The sequence below is a fragment of the Pleurodeles waltl genome, chromosome 7, assembly GCF_031143425.1.
Source record: "Pleurodeles waltl isolate 20211129_DDA chromosome 7, aPleWal1.hap1.20221129, whole genome shotgun sequence".
Taxonomy (NCBI): Eukaryota; Metazoa; Chordata; class Amphibia; order Caudata; family Salamandridae; genus Pleurodeles; species Pleurodeles waltl.
In genome coordinates, this window is record NC_090446.1 from 1,445,013,399 (window position 1) to 1,445,036,799 (window position 23,401).

A 23,401-nucleotide genomic window follows, 5' to 3' on the forward strand; every position below is an offset into this window, starting at 1 on the left:
GGCAGTCCTTTGTGTCAGAGCAGGCCCTCCACCCTCCCAGCCCAGGAAGACTCATTCAAAATGCAGAGGTAAGCAAGTGAGGCTGAGTACCCTGTGTTTGGGGTGTGTCTCAGTGAATGCACAAGGACCTGTCAACTAAACCCAGCCAGACGTGGATTGTAAGGCACAGAAAGATTTAAGTGCAAAGAAATGCTCACTTTCTAAAAGTGGCATTTCTAGAATAGTAATATTAAATCCAACTTCACCAGTCAGCAGGATTTTGTATTACCATTCTGGCCACATTAAATATGACCTTCCTGCTCCTTTCAGATCAGCAGCTACCACTTCAATAATGTATGAGGGCAGCCCCAATGTTAGCCTATGAAGGGAGCAGGCCTCACAGCAGTGCAAAAACGAATTTAGGAGTTTTACACTACCAGGACATGTAAACTACACAGGTACCTATCCTGCCTTTTACTCACACAGCACCCTGCTCTAGGGGTTACCTAGGGCACACATTAGAGGTGACATGTGTAGTAAAAGGCGAGTTTTAGGCTTGGCTAGTACTTTTAAATGGCAAGTCGAATTGGCAGTGAAACTGCACACACAGGCCTTGCAATAGCAGGCCTGGGACAAGGTAAAGGGGCTACCTGAGTGGGTGGCACAACCAGTGCTGCAGGCCCACTAGTAGCATTTCATCTACAGAGTCCAATAAGTGGAGGGAGGCAGGCAAAAAGTTAGGGGTGACCACCCTAAGGCATGTCAGGTCTAACAACAGGCATGTGGGGCCCTCACCCCCCGGTGGCATTTAGGACTAGAGTCACATGACCCCGTGCACTCTTGCCATTCACTGGGAGGAGGGCAAGCTGCCAGAGTGCTTGGCCTTCGCATTGCTGGCTGGCTTCCACAAACGGCAGACCTAGATTCGGATAGTCTGAGTGGAGCTCTTTTCTTGAAACAGCCGAGGCTGGCGAAGCAGTCCATCCCTAAACATACCAAGGCCCATATTTATACTCTGTGCCGGATTTGTGTAATTTTTTTTTAACACAAATCCAGCACAAACTTAACTCCATATTTATATTTTGACGCTAGATGGGTCTACCGTCAAAAATATGGAGTTAATGTCATTTTAAGGATGCGTGAAACCGCCTTGCATCAATGAGATGCAAGGTAGGCGTTCCCGTCCAAAAAATGACTCAAACACCTTAGCGCCATATTTATCCAACAGGACCTGAAAAATGACACTAAACTCGATTTGCGTCAAAATTTACCGCCTGGCTCAGGTCAGGTGTTAAAATGAGGCAAACACACCACTACTTAAGGAAAACACACACAAGCAACATCACAGACCAACAGGACAACATGGTGGTGCTACTGATGCCGCTTGCAAGACGATGAAGAGCACAGGACCAACAGCAGCAGCCACACCACCCCAACACAGCCCACAAAGGCAACGGAGAAGGCAGGAGAGGTACTTCAGGAACAGGACAACCCTCCATGGCCTCAGGGTACAGGACATCATCTGGAGGTATCGACTGAACTGACCAAGCTGCTAGCTGTCCTGCATATGTTGGCAAGTGGCTCCTTCCAGATAACAGCTGCCCTGGTCGCTTTGGTATCACAGCCCTCATTCTCGGCCTTCCTGCCCAAGGTGTTAGATGCCTTAATCTTCCTCACACCCACCACATCAGCTTCCACAACACACAGCAGAAGCAGCAGGAGATAAAACAGGGCTTCTACCAAATCCATGGCTTCCTGCATGTGCTCGGTGCAATTGTTTGCACCCATGTCCGGATCGTCCCCCCCTTCAGCAAAAGAGCACCTATTCCGGAACAGAAAGCACACTCATTCTATCAATGTGAAGGCCATAGTTGACCACCAGGAATTGTTCACTGACATCTCGGTCAAGTATCCTGGGAGTGTCCATGATTTATTCATATTCCGCCAAAGCAGGATAAATAGGCACTTCCAGGATGGACAATATGGCAATGGCCTTCTTGTTGGTATGTCAATAAACCTAGCAATGTACACACAGCACAACAACCCTGTAGGACACACAAAACATACACCACTACATTGATACGTGGGCAGGATGACACTGAGGTGTGACACTGGTAGTTATGTTGTAACTTCGACCCATATTGATAATATGGGTCGAAGGTATCTGGCTAGGGGATATCCAGAGAATATCATAGAGAAATCAATACAGAAAGTGAAAAGAATATCACGCAGACAAACTCTAGGTCAGAATTTTTGGGAAGGAGGTAAATTGAATAAAGGTGAGGATCAGAAGATTAGAATAATTTTAGATTATACGGAGAAATCTAAAACACTTATCAAAAGTATGAAGAGACATTGGTCGATACTAACTCAGGATGATGTACTTAATAAATACATAGGGAACAGACCGGATGTTGTATTTAGAAGGGGAAACACTCTTAATAATATACTGAGTCCAAGTTATCCATTAGAGAGTAAAGAATTAGATTGGCTAGGGAAGCGTAACATAGGTTTTTTTAAGTGCGGATCATGTACAGTCTGCAAATGGGCATGGCAGCCCAAGAAAGAGTTTATGGACGGCACAGGTAAAATAGTGCCTATCAAATCACATATTGATTGTAATACAAAATTTGTAGTATATATGATTGTATGTAGTTGTGATAAGATGTATATAGGCAGCACAATTAGACCACTAAAGGTTAGAATTTTGGAACATTGGAGGGCAATAAATTTGGGGGATGATCGTTATCCCATAGCGTCCCATATGAAGATTTGTAATGCACAGACCCAATACAAAACATTTACATTTTTTGGCTTTGACCACTGTTTGGCTAATCCCCGGGGTGGAAATAGGGAGTTAACCCTCAGGAGAAAGGAATCCCAGTGGATTCTACAATTACAAGCTGTGGAACAGGGTCTCAATACTGAATATGAAATGGAATATTATTTGGGAGATATGTAACTAACATATATATTAACATAAAATTAGATGTTAGAGTTATATGTGTTGTACTGTATACCATAATAACACTGTGCATTATAATTAGAAAGTGTAAGAAATTAGGAGGAATAGGCTAAGAATGTGACTGTTGTGATTAGCTGATTTAGAGTGGAGATATATGCTCAGCAGTTATTTTATGTATAGAGGAAATACTATCACACAAACACTATGCTGCACTTATTAGCTGTAATTTGTAAAGTTTAGGCAATTGCAGTGCACTGAGGGTACTTAGAACAAGAAAATAACATATATTTGGGGTAAAAACTCGGGGATTTGCTAGTCCGCTTTCTATTTCTATTTTTGTTTTATTGAAAATAATACAGACGCTCCTAAGGAGTAGTCCGTTTTCGACATCTAGTTTGTAGAAGAAGACATACAAAATATTGATTTATTATCATAAAATACTATGTTGCACGTATCACGGTGCATCATATGAATTTTGGCAGTTGTAGGAAGTTTAGGACATTGATATTATGCAGTGAAGTGTACTCGTCAAAAATATTGATTTATTATCATAAAATACTCTATTGCACGTATTAAGGTGCATCATATGGATTTTGGTAGTTGAAGGACGTTTATGATATCGATAATATACAATTAAGTGTACTCGTAAGAATTAAAAATATTCTCGGACTTGTTTAAGTCCGCTCTTTATTTCTATTTTCACCATTGAGAAAACACGGACGCTTTTAGGGAGCGGTCCGTCTTTTATGTTTAGTAGGAAGATGGCGATATAAAACGTCGGTAGCAGAATAGCCTCGGCTTCGACTAAATACGAGTCGGTTAGAGCGTACTCGCGCCTTCAGGAGTCACTTGACAATAAGATAAGGTGAGCAATTAATTATAGGATATAATATATTGAATAAGTATGCTCTATTTAGGTATATAGTTTTATAGTATATAATTATATCTAATTCCTTTGGGCAGAGTTTCTGAAAGGAGACAGTTCATTCTAATAACGAGATATTCCTAAGGAATAAGTGAGCATTTTATAAAGGTAGGACGCAATTTAGTATTTAGTTCACATGACTCACGAGTGATAAGGAGTTAATAGGGAAAACAAGAACAGTCACCGAGGGGATTGCATGTTTGTAAATAAATTGGCACATAAGGGTGGTTTGTGTTAAGGTGCACTTAGGAAACACATTACATGATACTAAAGACACTAAAGATTTAAATTAGATTTCAGTGGAATAATATGAATGGAATTTTGGATTCCCACTGCATATTTTATTTAATTACATCTAATCACATTTAATTATATCTAATTATATGCAATTTGGCATTTATGTAATATGTTACAATAGCACATACATATGTACTGTTATAGGAGGTCCTGATGAAATCCAAGGGTACTCCCAGGATGAAACACGTGTTGACTACGGGACAACAGGATGGACATGTTTCACAAGGATAAAATTTGATATGGACTCTGATTTTGTGGACAATTTGCAAGGATCACTTTGAGAAGGACTTTGATTTCATGGACAATTGGGATTATCTAAGAATATAATTGTAATTTGTAACTTGGACAATGAATTTTTGGTTGTTTGTATAGAATTGCCAATTACAATAAATGTAATATTTTAGGTAGTGATGAAAAATCTTTTCTATATGTACAGATTAACATGATGTGTTGAGTTACACGTGTGCGAATATTTAGTTTCTAGTTGTGGTAACCTTGTGTTACTGTTTTGGGGAGATTGGAGGGTATAACCCCAGTGTTTGGCACCGTGTACTATATTTGAATTCTGTGATTTGGATTTAGGAGAGTAGGAGAGCTGTGACACTTTAGATTTACCCCCACATTAGTTTTGGTAGTTATGTTGTACACCCTGACACAATGGGATACACACCTCTGGACAAATGACGGCTGCCACAAACATTAGCTGCCACTCTAGAGCAACAAGGGACCAATGTCAAAGCCCACAGTGACAATGACATGGCCTGCCCTGGAAGTACAACTTGGACGATGAACCATTTACAAATAGATTAGGCCACATAGTCAATCCGACATCCTCCCAAGCAGTACGTAGCGTGAAAGGGGTGTACAATGTGTGTTGCAGCAGGTCTAACCCCATGAGACACATAGCATGATGATGCTGACTCACTTGTAGGTGACACGGAAATACTAAGACCGTCCCAACATCATACAACCCTCCTGGGGTGCCGTTGCCAGGTTGCAATAAGGAAGTGGACTGTGATATGAACACATATTGATGTGGCACGAATGCAAACTGCACACTGCTGCACACACTGAAAGAGCCAATTGTCCATAAAAAATTGCTTATGTACAGGGAGATGGCCCTTCCTGCACAGATACATCCACCTCCTCAAGGCAGTTAGCCAGTTTCTTAGTGTAGGTGCATGTTGCACATGAGCTACTGGCAGAGGGAACAACAAAGGTGTGCCTAGAACCAAGTCACACATGGGGCAATTGTGCATTGTCAATACTGAACACCTCAGTGCTGCCAACTTATGGAGATGTGTTGTGCATTGTCACCTAGCCAAATCAAAGTGCCTCACTGTTGCATTTCATCTGCAATGAAATATGCTTAAATGGATGGGATGTCCAGGCCATGTAGTGCAACCATGTTACCACCACATCAGAATCTATTGTGTGTGTGGACGTATCATGTCCCCTCCAGTAAAAGCACACTAAAACATGTTGAACACTACACAACGCAGGGTACATACATACTGATCAACAGTTTGGAAAACAAATCATAGACCCCAGGTCAATGAGCCAAACACAAGTTGTCAAGTCAAACAACCCACTGCAGAAAAAACTTAACAGACGCCCAGGATCTCACACAATACCACAAACACATATGAGTCACAGACGACACAAGATATCAACTGCCATGCTACATGACATTCCTGTTGCAAGCACTTACAAAATATTCACTCCTATTATCTTGTGCAGCAGTTCAGGGTTACAGGATCCAGCCATGGATCATGACCCCATTCCCCAACCCAAGCACAGCAGCAGAGCGTGCCTATAATGAGGAACATCAGAAGACATGCACCATTGTGGAAAGGACCTTTGGCATCCTGAAGTCCAGATTTAAGTGCCTGGACATCACAGGAGGCAGTCTCCTATATGCCCCACACATTGTGTGTAAAATTATACTAACCTGTGCTATCCTGCACAACATTTGTGTGAGGAAGAACATCCCTCTAAATGAGCCAGAGCAAGAACTGCCAGAGGAGGAGGAGGAGGATGGTGGCTGTGAAAAAGAGGGGGAAAAGCAGAACACAGCTGCAGACACATGTGGTGCTTATGATTGTACAGCAAACATCACACACATATTAAAAAATACTCATCTCTTGAATTTCACATATGAAGGACAAAATCAATGGACCACAGCATATGACTCACATCCACGTTGCCAACATGGTCTACTGTAGCACATGACACACAACTATGACATCTCCAATCATAAGGTAAATCAGTGACCCATACATGAGGCAGTGTATGTGAAATGTCAGTGGAAACAGGAATGTATGAACAGACCCCTGACATTAGTAGGTGTGACATTTGCAATCTCTGCAAGGTGCTTGTGTGACAAAGGGGGCATCATTTGTGAAAATGGATAGCATGAGTGTCCCAGGTATGACAAGCAATGTTCGCAACACATGCCCTGAAGAGTCCATCTCTGGAAATAAGTCCTGCCACTGCCATGTGTTACGTCTCTGCCCTCCCATCTCCAGGAGGCGCTGTAAACAGACTATCTGTACCCTGGGAATCATCATTAACACTCATCAAGAGTCCCTTTCTGACTCCTGTTTGCTTCCTTTTTCAATATGGCATGCCATAGAAGAACTACATTAGCTTGCATGGACTTCAGGTCCCATAATGCACTGCCTGGTAGTCGGTAAGACCTGTAATCTTATGTCCATTGCTTCCTATGGGAAAAGTCTGGTTATCCCCTTATACTGGATTCTCTCCTCCAGGACTTGTGAGAGACTGAAGCTGCACAAACCGGTGACCTCTTGTGCAGCCCAGCCATGTGACCCTGCCCTGGCCTTCCTGCTGCCTGGAACGGCTTATAAGCTGCCATTCCCTGAAGCTCCTCGTTGTGCATTGGAGTACAATTCCTTTGTGTCCCAGACCCCTTGTCCTGATTCAGCCTGAACCTGCTCTCTGTTTACCCAGTCCTATTCCTACTTGTTCCAGTCAGAGTCTGCTTCCTGTTTTTTAGCCTTGTTCATGTTTGTTTCTGCCAGAGCCTGCTTTCTGTTCCTCAGACCTGTTCCAGCCCTTGGATCAGCCTGAGCCTGTTCCCTGTTCCTGGATTTGCATCCTAGTTGGTTCCTTCACTTTCTGTTTCCTCTTTGGTTTTGTGTATGGTAAGTGTCCTATCAGTCCTCACTTCTGTAGAAGTGTTTTCCTTTGTACTTGGGTTGGCACCTGGTTTCCAGGAGGCAAATCCAGTCCCCATCCTTTGTCTGGTGTTGCATGTAGTCTTTAGTGCCTAACAGTGACAGTGTGCTATGGCTGTATTCCAGGAATTGCCACTGTGTCTCCAACAGGACCCCCAAGGGCTGGTCTTGTGTATGTAGGTACAATCCTTGTTTGTGCCCTGAGGGCCCAGACACAGAATCACTTCTGCTGCCTCCTTTGTATGGGGCTTGCGTGGTGACTATCTGTAAGATTAATCTGCACAGAGGCACTGATGTTCCCTGTTGCTGTGGAAAGTTCTGAGCTCTACCCTGTGTACAACCTTAGTGATAACCTCAGCGTGTTTGTCCATTACTGACCCGTTCCATATTTGTTCACACTAAGGTTGCTCTGCCTTCACATTTCCTTTTTTTCTGCCTTACCATAGTTGGCCTTTCCCCTTGTATGCCTTTAGCTGTTCTTCTGCTTTGGTACACTACCTCCTTGCAAGATACTCTGTGAACTCAAGGGGTGCCCTAACAGAGTCCTGACTAGGCCTGCCTGAAACTGTAACACCATGGAGCCCAATCCTGACACAGGGTACACATGCCCACAGACTTGAACTGGACACTTCTGTGGAATAAACATCTAAAAATATGTGAACACATGCAGCTAGGGCAGCAGGTCCACCACAGCAACACAAGTAACATAGGCAATTGTAATGAGTCAAACTGACGTGTACCAAACATTTTATGCATGTGAATATCCACAGAAATTCTCCAGTCTACAGGTAATGCGTGGTATTTTGCCGCACATATAGGTTATGCATCGAACATATTCACGCAAACATTGTATGCATCAAAAAAAATACACGCATGACGGAAAATGGGCCACAAAGGGGACAGGAAGTGATATAATAGGAAATCCTGTTTACAGACATGGTACAGTGGGTATACTTTCACTTTACAGTCTGTGCTATTTCTTGACTGTGTGGCTGTGTGTCGGTGTTGCTGGTGTCTCTATTGTGTTTCTTGTATCTTGTGGTGTCTCTCTTGTGTCTTTTGTGTATTCTGTTTGTTTATTGTACCTGTGTATGTGATTTTGTGTAGTTTAGTGTCTTTCAGTTTTTATTTGTACTGTCGGTGTCTTTCTGGGTTAGTTGGGGTTCTTAGGTTTGGGCTGTAAGTTTCCTTTTTTTTCATTTATTTTCATATTTTTTTTACACATTCTCAGTTTTGATTTGTTGGTCAGGGACTTGTCGGGAAGGGCGAGGCTGACCCACATGGGGGAGGAGGAGCTTGGGGGCTTTGTGCGGCTGGTGTGCCACTTCCTTCCCTTGATGCTGGAGATGGGTGGGCGGGTAGATACAGGGGTATCACACAGAGGCGAAGTGGTTGCGGTGGGGCAAGGTGCTCTACCACCTCAAAAGAGTCTACCATATAAGCAGGAATGAGCACCAGCTGAAGTATCGCTGGGCTGACCTGGTGGCCAGAGAGCAGGATCTGCTGGACCACCTGGGTGTGGCAATCAATGGCCCTGTTGGTGAGTATCACATTGACAAATGTGTACAGTAGAAAGCTCCTGAGTGACAGTAGCAGATGTCTTGACGTGCTGCATGCAATGTTTGTGGCCATGTTGAATGCAAGCTTAACAATGCAGGCCTGAGGTTTGTTGAGTCATGTACGACTATCACTTAGGGCCACAGGTACAAAGCTATTTTTAATTGTCACAAATGGCCTAGTTTTCAGAATTTGTGTGTTTTTACGTCAAGAAAAAATGTTTATTCCACTGCATACCCAATTTTGCTATTCTGCAATCACATTGCAGAATCACAAAACAGGGTTTGCTAGTGGCATTTAGGAAGGGGCGTTCCCTTCCTATTTGTGAGTTGCAGTCTGCTGATTGATTGTTTGAGGACAGCAAAGGCTGTCATAAAACAATTGCAGTTACCACCAGTTTCAAGTTAGTGCTAACCTATTTGCGAAAGGGAAGCGGTCCCCCTGGGATCCCTTTCCCTTTATGAATACATGCCAAAAAATTGTTTCAGAGCAGACAGTGGACCCACAGACCACTGGCTGCTTTAAAAAAAATACATACTATTTGTTTTTGGCATGCTTTCTGTTTACCCTTAATGAAATAAGGCTGCATTTAAAAAAAGAAAATACATCTTTATTTGAAAGCAGTCACAGACATGGGGGTCTGTTGAGCCCAGCAGGCCAGCATCCCTGTGAGTGCCGCCATTCCCAAGGGGTTTGCTAAATGAGACCTGCCTCATAAATATTCATGAGGTAGGTCATTTGCTACCCCATTTGTGATTTGCAAACAGTGTCATTGACAGTGTTGGACATCAGAATATCCTACTCGCAAATTATGAGTTGCTATGTCTCACAATGTGTGACTCACAAAACCTGATCTTCGTACCTGTGGACCTTAGTCACACATTTCAGGTGCAATGGCAACACCTGTGCCCATGCATTCTGTCAATGATGATCAGGTAAAACACTGTCAGCATACCTCATTTCACTGTATCAGGACAGCAAAGTGGGCAATCCATGTTTAGCGCTACATTGTCATCATTACACACACATAATCCCTGCCATTATGTTGGCAAAGGGGGCATACACGGCTTAGGGGACACTGCCAATGGGGCATTTGTTACCTACATACAACTGGGCCACATCTGTCATGGACCACTGAATGCATGATAATTGCAGACTGAAAATTGAGCCACATGTCCATCACACAGTAACTCAGTGTCCCTTGATGCACAAGCCACAATATCTGAGTCGCTTGTATTGCAGTGCACCAGGGAAGTGCCATTGAAATTGTCACAAAAATACAAATCATGCATGGAGTACCATCTCAAATGGATTAGCCGCAAATGGCTGTAGTCAGGTTTAGCACCACATGATTGTTAGGCCCAGTGCATGTGTGCAGATGTGTGGCTATCACTCACTGGAATTTCAGTGTCAATGTGAGTTTTCAGTGGTATGTCTGTTGTACTGCCTACATGCAGGATCACCAGCTCACTCATGTAAAATGTTACACACTGTGATATGTTGTCCACGCGTTTGTACAGTGATCCGACATTGAGCATATATTTCCTTTTCATGTCTGACAGGTGAACCTGCCCCCTATACCATCAGGGAAGTGGCTCAATATCAGGACGCAGACGTATCCACTAAGTGTGATAATGTCTGTCCTGTGTGGTGATTGTAGCTGTTGTGTGAGTGACTCTTGTGTGTTGCACTCATTGCAAGATATGATGAGCTGGCGTGATCTGATATCTTACACGGCTGGATGTTGACATAGTGTTCCGTGCAAGGGTTACACATTCACAGGCAGAGTCATATCTTGGGAGTCGTGTGCTGCAGAATAGGCAGCAGTGTGTGAACAAGGTGATTAATAACCACATGTAGGCCCACATCTGACTTGGAAGTGCTTCAGTGTCAGTATATTGGCACTGGGTCATACCCTCATTCTCAACTCAGTGATGCATCAGTTTTCCACACACAATTGTGCATCCCTGTATTGTAATGTGCATGTAGGACTGTCTGGGTAACTGTCCCCCAGCATCTAGCCCCATAATTTGTATTCAATTTACGTGACACGTATGTGGTATGTAATAAGCGTGCATGCAGGTCAAGGCCAGACGTGCTGGCATCAATGTGGGTGTTGTGGGAATTGTGTTGGCAGATCAGGTGTTGAAGGTTGTCCACAACTGGACACATGAATGTAGATGTCAATGACCTATGGATATCTTATTTCTAGGTGGCAGCCATCCTCACAAGTGTTCCAGTCACTAAATCCATATACAAGTGGACATGCCTTCGTGGTTGTCCTCAACAGTTGTGATGATGAATTGCATGCCCATCACCCCAGAGGCACGGTGTAGGAGAATAACATATATGTAGGTAGATGTAATGGTCACAGTGTAGATGAGTCATCTCATTCAAGCATGCATGTGTCCCAAACAACACTAACCCTTTATTATTAGTAACTGCATACCATTCTGCCAATTATATCTACAAGTCACTGGTCTTGTGTGCTTTGAAGTTGACTCAGATGATAAAGATTAGTCGGCCTGGCCCATGTCAAGTAGTTGCTGCCTTTGCATTGTGACACATTGCACTACATCAATGCACAGATCACTTTATTTGGTTCAACTCTTTGCTGTGGTGTAAAAGACATGATGGGTAGGCAGTGTTGTCATTACATTCATCAGGGACATTGTATTATCTGGACTGTGTTTTGGATTACATGTGCAAATCGAGGCAGAGTGTTAAATTATCATCTGTACATGAATCACATTATCTGGACTGTGTTTTGAATTAGATGTGCAAATCGAGGCAGAGTTTTAAATTATCATCTGTACATGAATCACACAATGATGACACTGATGGTTGCCTGTCTCATTTTTACAGCTGCCAACATGGATGTTGCGGAAATCAGGACTTTCCAGAAGCAGGCAGTGCGATACCAACACATCTTGGATGTGGAGTCTGGGTACCGAAAGAGGGAAACATCCTGAACAACTAGGTCTAAACCACTACTTGCCTGAACCACTACTGCTAAACAACTAAAATGTCTCTACAACTAAGTACTGAACAACTACTGTCTAAACAACAATTGTGCCTGAATAACAATTGCCTGAACAACTAATTTTAAGGTAAGGTTTTCCTTTTGTTTTTTTTGGTTTATTAGTTGTTTAGAATATATATATATATATTAGTTGTTCAGGCAATTGTTATTCAGACACAATAGTTGTTCAACCAGTAGTTATTCAGTACTTAGTTGTAGAGACTTTTTAGTTGTTTAGCAGTAGTGGTTTAGGCTATAGTTGTTTAGGACCTAGTTGTTCTGTCACATATTCACCGAAAGATGGCACAACACTATCAAAGAGAGCGAGCCACAGGGGAATGGTGGGCTTTCAGCCAAGGGGGACCGGCATTGGCCACAAAGGTTGTAGCCACAACTACACACAGTACCACAGCCGCCACCTTCACATCTGCCCCACCTGCTGCACCGTCAACCTCTGCACCACAGACCACCACACCTGCTGCACCATCAACCTCTGCAACACAGACCACCACACCTCTTAGAATGGACATGGCCTCAATTGTGGAGCTCCAGAGGGACATGAAGAAGGTGCTAAAAAAAGCTGGACTGCATTCAGAAGGATGTGGACAAAAATACACGGAGACTGAAGCCAATTAAAAAGACACTGAGGAGGGCCAAGCTGTGGACACTTGCCTCCCCTCACCCCTAGTTCAGTCCCCTCCCTCCTCATTCCTCATCCTGTTTTGTAGTGGGTTTAAGGAGTTTAGTGATAGGTTAGAGTAGGGTAGTTGTTTAGATAAGTAGGTTTTGGGGTGGTTTTTCATATTATTACATATTAGTTTGTGAGTTGGTGGGTTGGGGGTTAATGTTGGGCCTTTTGTCTATTAAAAAATAAAAAAAGAAACAACAATATATATTTGTTCAGGATTAGGTAGTATATGGTTAGGTTAGTATATGTTGTCCTGCATGTGTCTCGTCATATAAAGGGGGCGGGGGCATATGTTTAGAGTGTGTTGTTAAATGTGGTAAGTAAGCTTAGCATATGGTAGTAAGGGCCAGTTGTGGCTATTGTATAATTAGTATAGATTAGGTTAGCATATGTGTGTTACATAGTTTTAAGTTCTGTTCCGTACATAGTTTTGAAAATGTAGGTACTCCCTTACTGCATGTGTCAACTGCTTGGGGCTCAGGGTCTTTGCATGAGTGTACAGTGCCAATTGTTCCGTTCTGCATCCACATCCCTCTCTTGACATGTTAATTCCAACTTCCAACTGAGCTGTCACATTGGCAGCTACAACAAATCTAAATCTCAATATATCTGCCATCCATTGTACCCACCACTCAACGTGACTATGGTTCACATGTATTAGACAGGTAGGTGTGCTTTTTAAGCTGCAATTTTTTTTGACTCTGTGTCATGATGTTTGGCACTGTGAGATGTCTGCCTGCAGCCTGAAGGTCATATCAACACTGCTAAACTGAGTAGTGCCAATTTCAGATGAGGTCAAGTATACAAATGTCATGCCAATGTGTTTTACTTGTACTCCTAGCTGACGTTATTGGCTGAGCACTCTTACACAGCCATTCCTGCTGTATGTTGTGGGTGAGGCATGTATGTTTTAAAGCAAATGTCACATACACAGTGACTTGCTTGTAGGGGTTGTGGCCAACATTGACATTCATCTTGTAGCTACCTTGTGTGTAGATATCTGCTCACGTTATTTCTGCACTCTGGTATTGACACTCTGTGACCACAGACATGTTACACGCATCACAGATCTCCAGCAAAGTAGATGTGTCACATTACACAGAGACAAATTGGGTGTGTAGGTGCTGTTTATTTTAAAATGCTGTAGTGCAATATTTACATAGTCCAGGTCTGTGACCCCATAAGTGTAAAGCATTCTATTGTGATGCAACACAAGTGCAAGGTTGAGGGACATGTCATTGGACATGCTGAGGTAATGTTGGTCAGTGCAGGGGAACATGAATTGCCAATGGAGTAGTGAGAGACAATTGCAGTCCATAGTGGAAAGGTTAACAGTGTGTCAGTGAAGAGTGCATGTCACCAACTGTAGCAACTCTGGCATGTTGTCAAGCACAGGACAAAGAAATCACTGCCCATGTGGCATGGGCTGGTGCTAACAGGTACTCCTAAGGGTGAAGATGATCTGTTCCACATCTTCATCCTCTGATGTGTGTGTCGTCTCCTCTGCCATTGATGGTGGTGGGCTTGAGGGGGGCACACACACTTCAGTGGTTGGCGAAGTGGACACCAAATTCCCGGCAGCTGTCATCTATGGAATTACATATGGCATCACTGCAGCAAGGAGGTGCTGCTGATTATTAAGTATGGCAGCAACATCCCTATGGTAGGCAGCCGCCATGTCTGCCCTGAGGGAGGCCAGTTCCCAGTGCATAGAGTCCTGCTTGTTGTCATGCATGCAGCAGCAAGATTGGGAGGGCAGGTGTTGTGTCAACTCCCTCACCGCAGTGGTTAGGTCCCTCACACACTGCTGCACTCCATGCAGTAGGGATTGTGTGACTTGCTTGGCTGCTATCTGTTCTGCGGACGTCATCATGCACATGCGCATTCCCTCAAGGCTGCCTGCCATAGTTTGCATCCCCACCCGCACCTCCTTGGCCATCTCCTGCTGTACTTCCACTATTGTCCTCTCAAAGGTGACCCCTGTGTCATCAGAGTCCTCAGCTGTGTTTGAGATGGCAGGTCGTACTATTGGGGTGGTGGGTGGGTCCTCTGGGTTGGCTGCTACATGAATGCTCCTCCTTGTGACTGGAGGTAGTGTCTGGAGGGTTCCCAGGACATCTTGGAGGGTTTCCTGGCTGATGGTTGTCAGCTGGTCATCCAGGTCATCAGGGTAGTCAAGGACAGGCAGATCCACAGGAGAGCCATCGTCCTCTGCAATGAGATATTGTACAATTAGTGGGTCTTTGTTGTGCCAGTTGTAATGTGACGTCACTGACTTCCTATTGATGGTATATTATCATCTTGGTTCCCATGCATTGTTCCTGTCATTAATGTTTGCAGTCTCTCAGCCCCATGCCCCACCTGCATGTCACATGTAGTGTGGGTAGTTTGGCCAATTGTCTGCATCACATCTTCTAGGTGTGGGTTCTGTCCGAATTGTGGCTTGCCACCTTCTTGTCCTCATCAACCCTCCCTCTGCTTCCATTTGCATTTTGAGGCCTTGCAATGATTGTTGGTGTGCTGATGCCACAGCACCACACATAATATGGCCCTGTCCCAGTCTGTCATTTTTCACATACACCTATACGGTGCTGAGACCTAGCACCATACCATGCATGGCATTTCCATGAGACAATGCACGTGCTACCATTGGTAATTTATCATGTTGCTGTTTGCGTATGTGTGCTACATCGCATTGCACTGATGGGCCTGGCAGAGTCCCCTTTCCTCTTGTGACTGTGTGGGTGTGTTTGTCTTCCCACACATATATGTCCTCCTCCTCAATGCACTTGTCTTAGCACTATGATACCTGAGATGTTGCATGGTGGCTTTGCAGCTATTGTGACACAGGCATAGGGGTAAACCCAGGGATGTGCAGCATGGGTATGAGACTAATGCTGTGTACATCATTATGTATGTGACAGTGCTTGATGGTTATGGTCTATGGACATGACCGTTGACAGGAGTTGCACTTGGATAGGGATTGATCACATAGTCATACTGAACCCTCATTTTGAGTGTGTTTGTTCCATGGGAACCTAACTGGCATTTCCTAACTGACCAGTGCACACAGCACAGGTAGTTGTGACAAATGTTGTCAATGGGGAATGCCACTTGACCCAATGGCCTGAGACTTGGCATTGTCCTCTAGTTTACATTCTGACAATACCAGCTGTCCTGTCACACGAGACCAGTTTTACATTCTACCCTACCCTCTTGGTCTTCTTCAGCATTTCCGCCAGCCTTGGCATGCAGTGTATCCTCATGCAAAGGTTGTTGGTGTTGTGTTGTGCCCCTGGATGCCCCTGCACAGCCCATGCACCTGGCATGGGCAGTGCAGGGAGTCCCGTGTCGTGCATCTTTGCCCTTTCCACTTCCTGATTTGCAGGGCTGACATGCATTGTGCAGTACGTATGTGCCTCCCTCTTCTTGCACTTGACATTTAGGCATTTTGGCACCCCATGCAACTTACCCTGCATATTTGTTGTTTCCTGGTAGTCTGCACTGTCCTGTCCTGCAATACCAGTGACTATTTCCTCCGGGTTGACGGCTGCAACCATCTCCTCCATCTCATCCAAGTCCTCTTGCGGTGCAGGACTCCCACCTCCGGTCTGCAGTGCTGCCTTCCTGTTCCTTGCCATTTTTTCCTTTGTCTTCCGCTTGCAGTCATGCCAGCATTTCTTGCACTCTGTGACAGTTCTCCTGACTTCTGCAACACTGTTAATCTTGTCTACAATCGGTTGCCAAATTGCCTCTCTCCTCCTAATTGGCAATTTAGAGGTGATGAAGAGTTGGTGCTGGTGCTCTGTCACCTCTCTCACCAGTATTTCTTGCTCCTCTGCACTGAAGCGACACTTCCTCTTCTTCTTGTCTCTCTCCTGGGTCTTATCTGTGTCCTCCTGGCTGGTTCCTGGTTGTCTGGGGTCTCCATGGGGTCTCTCCTGGCTTCTGGGATCCATTTAGGGGCTCCTTTGCACTGTTTGCTCCGTTTGCATCGCTTTTTGACTCTATTGTGGGGAAAAATAGCACATAGCTGTTTTGCGACGTGTGTACATGTCGTAAACTGGATTAGAGTCATTTTTCTTGTGTTAACGTAATTTTGCCTTACGACAAGGCACAATGGTTAGCATCAGGAAAAATTACTCTAACCTCTTCTTAGTGCCACCCAGCGTCATAGTATAAACATGACGCACGGGTGGTGTTAAGAAATGGCGCTAGACAGCGCTAAACTTTTTGACGCAAAACTGCATTAGCGCCGTTTTGAGTCAAAAAGGATAAATCTGGCCCCATGTTTGCTCTATCAATCATGCTACAGTGTTTCCTAAATCCTCCCTGTACAGGGATGCCAGCTTCACATCCTTGCCTGTTCTCTGAAAAGCCAGGCTCACAGGAAAGGGCCATTGGACAGGGCTGGAAGGCAGCCGTGGACTGAGGGGCCCGTGGGGGCTGCGGCAGACAGGCCCAGGCCCTTGCAGCACCTAGAGAGAATGAGCAGACAACAAGTGGTCCCCTAATACCTTGTCCCTCTGTATACAGAAGAAGGCTACGTGGCTTTCTTATAGTCCATATACAACCAGTGATAGAGAGGGTATTTGGAAAATGTATTTGATCTCCTGGAGCCCTGGCTGGGCTTATAGTGTCAAATAAGCTCTCATTGTGACTTCCAGGGCAGCCCAGTCATCTTGGCACCATTCATTTCTACTGCATGTGTGATCAGATGAATCAGTCAATCAATCACAGCATTTGTTAAGTGCACTCTCACCTGTGAGGGTCTCAAGGCACTGAGGCAGGCCCGAGCCCACACAGATGGCAGGGATAGGAGTGACCAGATGGCTAGGCTTGAAGTACTGACATTTGGCCACACCATGCAAAATGAATTAATTTCTGTTCACCTTTGGAGGGGCCAAGAGCTCTCTGGGTCATGTTCCCAGATCCTTGGCTGAGCCTCAGGCATTGGGCTTTGGAGAAGCATCCTGGAGCTACATCCCAAGAGTCTGGCCAGAGCTTTTACTGCCTTCCAAGCAGGGGGCCATGCCTGAGCTTACAGGACGTTTGTTGTATTCCCTCCTCCTAGAAACCTGCCTGGGCTTGAAGTCTCAAATGAGCCCTCATTGAGACATCCATGGCAGCTCAGAATGCTGAGCACTGAGTCACAGGAACGAAATTATATGTTTTGTTTATTTTTTGTAAGTACAAAAAAACACCAGTGACGTTGTCATGGCACATTTTGCACCAATCATGTAGGAATGGTAAATGACCCTTAATTATAATTTTGGATAGCCCTACAAAAAATACCTAAAAGAAGAGAGAAAGTTCTTGTAAGCCTTCACATTTGCCATGTTGGGTGGGGGGAGGTGGGAGGGCATGTCTCCTCTCCCATCCAAAATAAGTGTGAGAGGGACAGAGGATAGAACTCACATGCATCTTGCCACAGGGTTATTCCTGCTCACCCCATTACAGCGCCAATCACTAGTATTATGCAAACTTCTCCAATCAAAGTGTAATGATCTATTTAAAGCAAAATGAAGATCATTAAGGCTCTGTAAATAAACGAGCACAAATTACAAAACGTATTCATGTATATCATATGCAGGCAACAAATACTCTGACATGAAAAAGCCATTTTAACAAATTAAGAAGGACAGTGTGACAGTTCGACCCACATTATTTTAGTCTGTGCAGTATGTGTATCTCAAACACAGCAGACTGCTGTTGAGGTGTTTGTAGCACCAAAGTGATAAGAAATATAGTTACCCGGTGGTTGAGGTCCATTAGTGATGTACATAATACTGCCTGTGTTTCCACTGATAAGGTCAACTGTGATATCATCTGTGCTCTCAAGTGTGAAGTCATCAACAGTTAAGAGAGGTGTGTTACGGCAGTGTAGTTATCTTACCTGGTACATATTGGGGTGACATTCTCATTCATCAAATTTTTAATGTTTTCATATTGTTTAATATATTTGCCTAGAACTGACTACCACTCGTTAGACCTCTTCCATCATTTGGAATACATTTCAGCTCCTTTGAACAATCTATGACATCCTTGTGTACTTCCTCTATACTTTGAAGGATTGTCGTGGAAGAAAATATTGTTTTGTCATGGTGGAATGCACATTTGCATGTTTAATTTTTCCTCTTTTTACCTCTACAATGGCAATTTGTTTCTCTATGTGGAAAAAAACCTTCAGTTAAAAGAGATGAAATTTGAGAGTGCACCCTTCTAATGCCAACAATAGAAACACAGTTACTCCAGTCCTGTTTAGGTTTTAATCCATTAGTGCTTTGAGTATTTAAAAATGTATGTTTTTAGAGTCTGACTACAGACAGGTAAAGCTACTGGAATCTTGTGTAAAGTTCCATGTTTATGCACTTTAGTACTGACTGAAAAGAATAGCTTTCTCATGACATGAAATCGATTCTACAAATTCATGCACAATAATAAAAGTGAATCCACGTGGCTTACTGTGTGTGTATTTCGGGCGTATATTCAGAATGCAAGCCAGACATGTTGCATTTAATAATGCTTCTTGTGTGTGTAATCTTACTATTGCATTGCAGTTGCCATGGCTGTCCCCACTTTCCCACCCGTAGTCCTAAACTTCAGAAACAGTAAATAAGATTACTGGTGGATTTTCCACTGCAGTATATTCAAATAGCAGTTTACCATCAGAATCATGCTTTATTGTGCACCTAAAGTCTGCTAAGGTAGTAATTCAGGTTTTTGACAGTGGATTAGTAGCAGGCCTTTAGAAGACCACGTAGCGGAAGCTCTTGTCTGTGTTCAGCTTTCTTTTGGGCTACTAGTGCAGTGGGACATCCTGAGAGTCAGTCAGAAATACAGGTGTGGAGCTGTTAGACAAGTGTAGCTCAGCAGGCCACAACATCTGTGGAGGTTGGCACAGCATCTCCTGGCGAGATGTGAGCTGTGCCTGGAGCTGCTGAGGAGACAGGCCTGCTGAACTGCAAGATTTGTACTCAGCGTGTCTGCTTATCTCTCACTAAATCTTAGGTGGAATGATGAAAAAGTAATGAATAGTATAATATAAAGTAAATGGCAGACTCATTCAGGTGATGATCTTAATCCAAGAGCAACAAAGATATAATGGGAGCACCTACAACAGCAAAAGTAGTGGCAACTGTTGATGCTTATTTTCCCTCATAAAAACAGATTTTAATAAATTACTATTCTTAAGCGCTCATTCACGGGATCAGGTGTCTATTTAGTCCCACAGGATGGTGACCTCAGAACAGCGAAGTCAATTTAAACATACACCAAAAAAGGTTCATTCAAAGTATAAATCAATAAGCAGACTTACATAGAAACTGCTCTCTAGGTAAAGGGAAAAAGCTCCTGGCTCGCCTCACAAATACAGCATGTTATACAGTTTTTCACACCGATAAATCATACTGTCAACATGGTGTGAAGCAAAAGTTACATAACCATTACCAAAGGTAAAACATAAAACACATTACATGGCATGTGGCTTTTACTCTACTACCAATAAATAATCCTGTAATATGTACAGTCAAGAAACCTAATAGTGCTTAAAATTATGTGCACAACCTCTGTTCCTTCCTCCATAAATAGCATGAACTCCATGAATAGCATGAACACATAAAGAATACATTTTAAATATATATCATAAATAGGACCACAAAACTGCTTTAATTAAAGGTATTTTACAAAATGCTGAAGAACACATTTACAGCTCTTGCTGCAAAGGCAGAAAAATGGAAAACCATGGTAGTTTTTTGTGTGCAAAGTACAACAAATGAGAGTGGATTTGGGGTCTAGTTATGTCAAATGAAAAAGCTTTGTTATGTTACATACAGCCTAATTACATAATTTGCAACTCATTCATGTCAATTAAGCATACATATTTTGGTAATTTTACATTCACTGTAACCAATCCTCCCTCTGATTATATAAATCATCACAAACCACACTGATTAAAACACTATGGCCCTCGTTATGACATTGGCGGTAAGTCCCTCTTACCACAATGCCGACTGCCGGCAACATATTGTGTCCGCGGCGGTATACCGCTACCCATATTATGACCCACACATAGAAATCCGTCACTATACAGACACAAATACACGTCCGCCAGCCAAAAGGTCAGTGATAAAAAGGTGGTAGCAAAACCCACACCGTTACGCCAACAGAACTACGCCCACAGCATTATGACCCACGAATCACTGCAGCAGACATTCAACCACTGTAAACCATTAGCAGTACATACCGCTGCGCTCAAAATACACACACACTAACAAAACAACACCACATTGGACAATTTAAACTACACACACCTGACATTCATACACACACCACACCCACACCACTATAAAACACCCACCCACATTACCCAGAACCCTTTACGACTGTAAAATAATTGACAACTGAGAGAGAAAGACACCAAGAGCACCTACAGAACCAGAGCCACAGAACACCATCACCAATACACCATCCATGCACAACACACACCCCAAAACATCACCCCACACACCCTCACACACACCACTCACACTACACCCATGGCACCACAACGACACCCCATGTTCTCTGAGGAGGAGCTAAGGGTCGTGGTGGAGGAAATCATCCAGGTAGAGCCACAGCTATTCGGATCACAGGTGCAGCAGACATCCATTGCCAGGAAGATGGAGCTATGGCGTAGGATTGTGGACAGGGTCAATGCCGTGGGACAGCACTCAAGAACAAGGGATGACATCAGGAAGAGGTGGAACGACCTACAGGGGAAGGTGCGTTCCGTGGTTGCAAGATACCAACTAGCTGTACAGAGGACTGGTGGTGGACCCCAACCTCCTCCCCCACAACTAACAACATGGGGGGAGCAAGTCTTGACAATACTGCATCCTGAGGGCCTGGCAGGAGTAGCTGGAGGACTGGACTCTGCTAAGTCAACCCTTTACTACTGGCACCCCCTCTACCTGCATGCCATCACATACCCCCACCCTTACCCTCACCCCCATCACTCCACCACCTCACATACACCCCACCATCACAACCCGCCCATCCCATTACCAAGCGCTGCATGCACCACCAATGCATGGGCATCACTCACAGCCCTGCATGGACACCCATCACCACAGCATGCACACTAGAGAGAATCACCTAGCCCACCAAACATACCCATTCACAGGATGACACACGCAGAAACTATAACACTGCATTTACATCCTCACAGGTCCCCTAGCCACTGTCACCGGAGAGGAGGTGCCAGCAACATCCAGTCCCCCCACAGAAGAGGCCCACAGTGATGACAGCAGCTCTGCACGCCTGGATCAGGATGACCAACCTGGCCCATCAGGGACCTCTGGACAGTCGGTTACCCAGCCACAGTCCCATACCACCACAGAGCATCCCCCCTCAGGAAACTCCAACACAGCACCCACCCAGTGTGCCCATACCTCTGTCCCCAGGTCAAGTCAATCAGCAGTGTGTCTGCCTCTACAGGGACCCCAGGCAACCCCACAAACACAGGACAATCCGGGTCCTGGGGTCAGTGGCAGTGGGCACACGGTTCAGGGGACAGGGAAGCTGGGAGGACTGCTGTGCGACAGGGGGAGGACAGGCCCAGGGAACCGACTCTCCAGGAGGCACTCACCAACATCCTGGGAGCATACTACCATTCCCAGGAGACGATGGGCCAGATACTGTCCAAGTTGCAGGAGACCCAGTGGCTGCAGGAGGGACAGTACCTGGGGATCAGGGAGGACCTGAGGGACATCCACACCACCCTGGTTACCATTGCAGGGTTGCTTGCTGACGTGGCCAACACCATGAGGGAGGCAGTGGCACACCAACAGGCCCCTGATACTAGCCACACTGATGAACAGCCCTCCACCTCCGCCAGCACTAGTGGACAGGAGGCCCCACCACAGGAACAACAGGCCCCCAGCACCCCACCCCCTGCAGAAGGAGAACCACCTTGCAAACGGTCCCTGCGATCCAGGCAGAAGCCAGAGAACATTGCAAAGACGCCTGCCAGGAAATAAGACTCTCCTTATTGTCACCCTGCCCACCTTGAACTGCCATTGCTCCACTTCCTATGCCCTCTTGGACAATGCACCTGTGATACAAATAGACTGAACTCTATCCTGGACACTCCTCCATCACCCCAGCCCATTGCACATCACCATTCACTTCTCAGCACTGAAATAAACACCATCTTAAAAAAATACAAGTATATAGTTTGTCAAATGATTTAAGGATGTATTTGTTTAACAATCTATAGACAATACAATTAGACTGCACATTTATGTATACATAGGTATGACCTGTAATGTGCTGCAGTCGGTACACCAGGAGCCAGAGTAGGGCAAAAAGATCTGTGAATAGACATGTCAAAGGGTACAGTAAGGGGCCAGAGTAGTGGGAATAGCAGCCTGCTTAGAGAAAATTAACTACACAAAACTAAAATGGAAGGTGAAGTTACAGTGTCTTACCTATGTGTCACTGGAAGTACTGTCATATGATAGTTGTTCTGTTGTCCACATCCTCATCCTCTTCTTCGTCACTGTCCACAGGCTCCACAGCTGCCACACGCCCATCTCCAGACCCATCCTCCTGCAGAAAAGTCACCTGGCGTCTCAAGGCTAGGTTGTGCAACATGCCACGATGATCTGGCACACCTTCTTGGGTGAGTAGCACAGGGATCCACCTGTCAGATGGAGGCACCTGAACCTGACCTTCAGGAGGCCAAAGGTGCGCTCAATAATTCTTCTTGTATGCCCATGTGCCTCAT

General features: G+C 44.6%; 1 long non-coding RNA gene across 2 annotated transcripts in view; it reads left to right on the forward strand.

Moving 5' to 3' along the window:
• Positions 1–3,696: 3,696 nt before the first annotated feature.
• Positions 3,697–23,401, forward strand: part of LOC138246461 (uncharacterized) — a 42,234-nt gene continuing 22,529 nt past the window's right edge. The window contains exons 1-3 of one of the 2 annotated variants that reach the window (XR_011194293.1): positions 3,707–3,809; positions 3,908–3,977; positions 4,311–4,573. This is a non-coding gene — a long non-coding RNA (uncharacterized lncRNA). Of the gene's footprint in view, positions 3,810–3,907; positions 3,978–4,310; positions 4,574–11,788; positions 12,034–23,401 lie in introns of those variants that run through there. The other variant, XR_011194294.1, reaches the window with a different exon arrangement.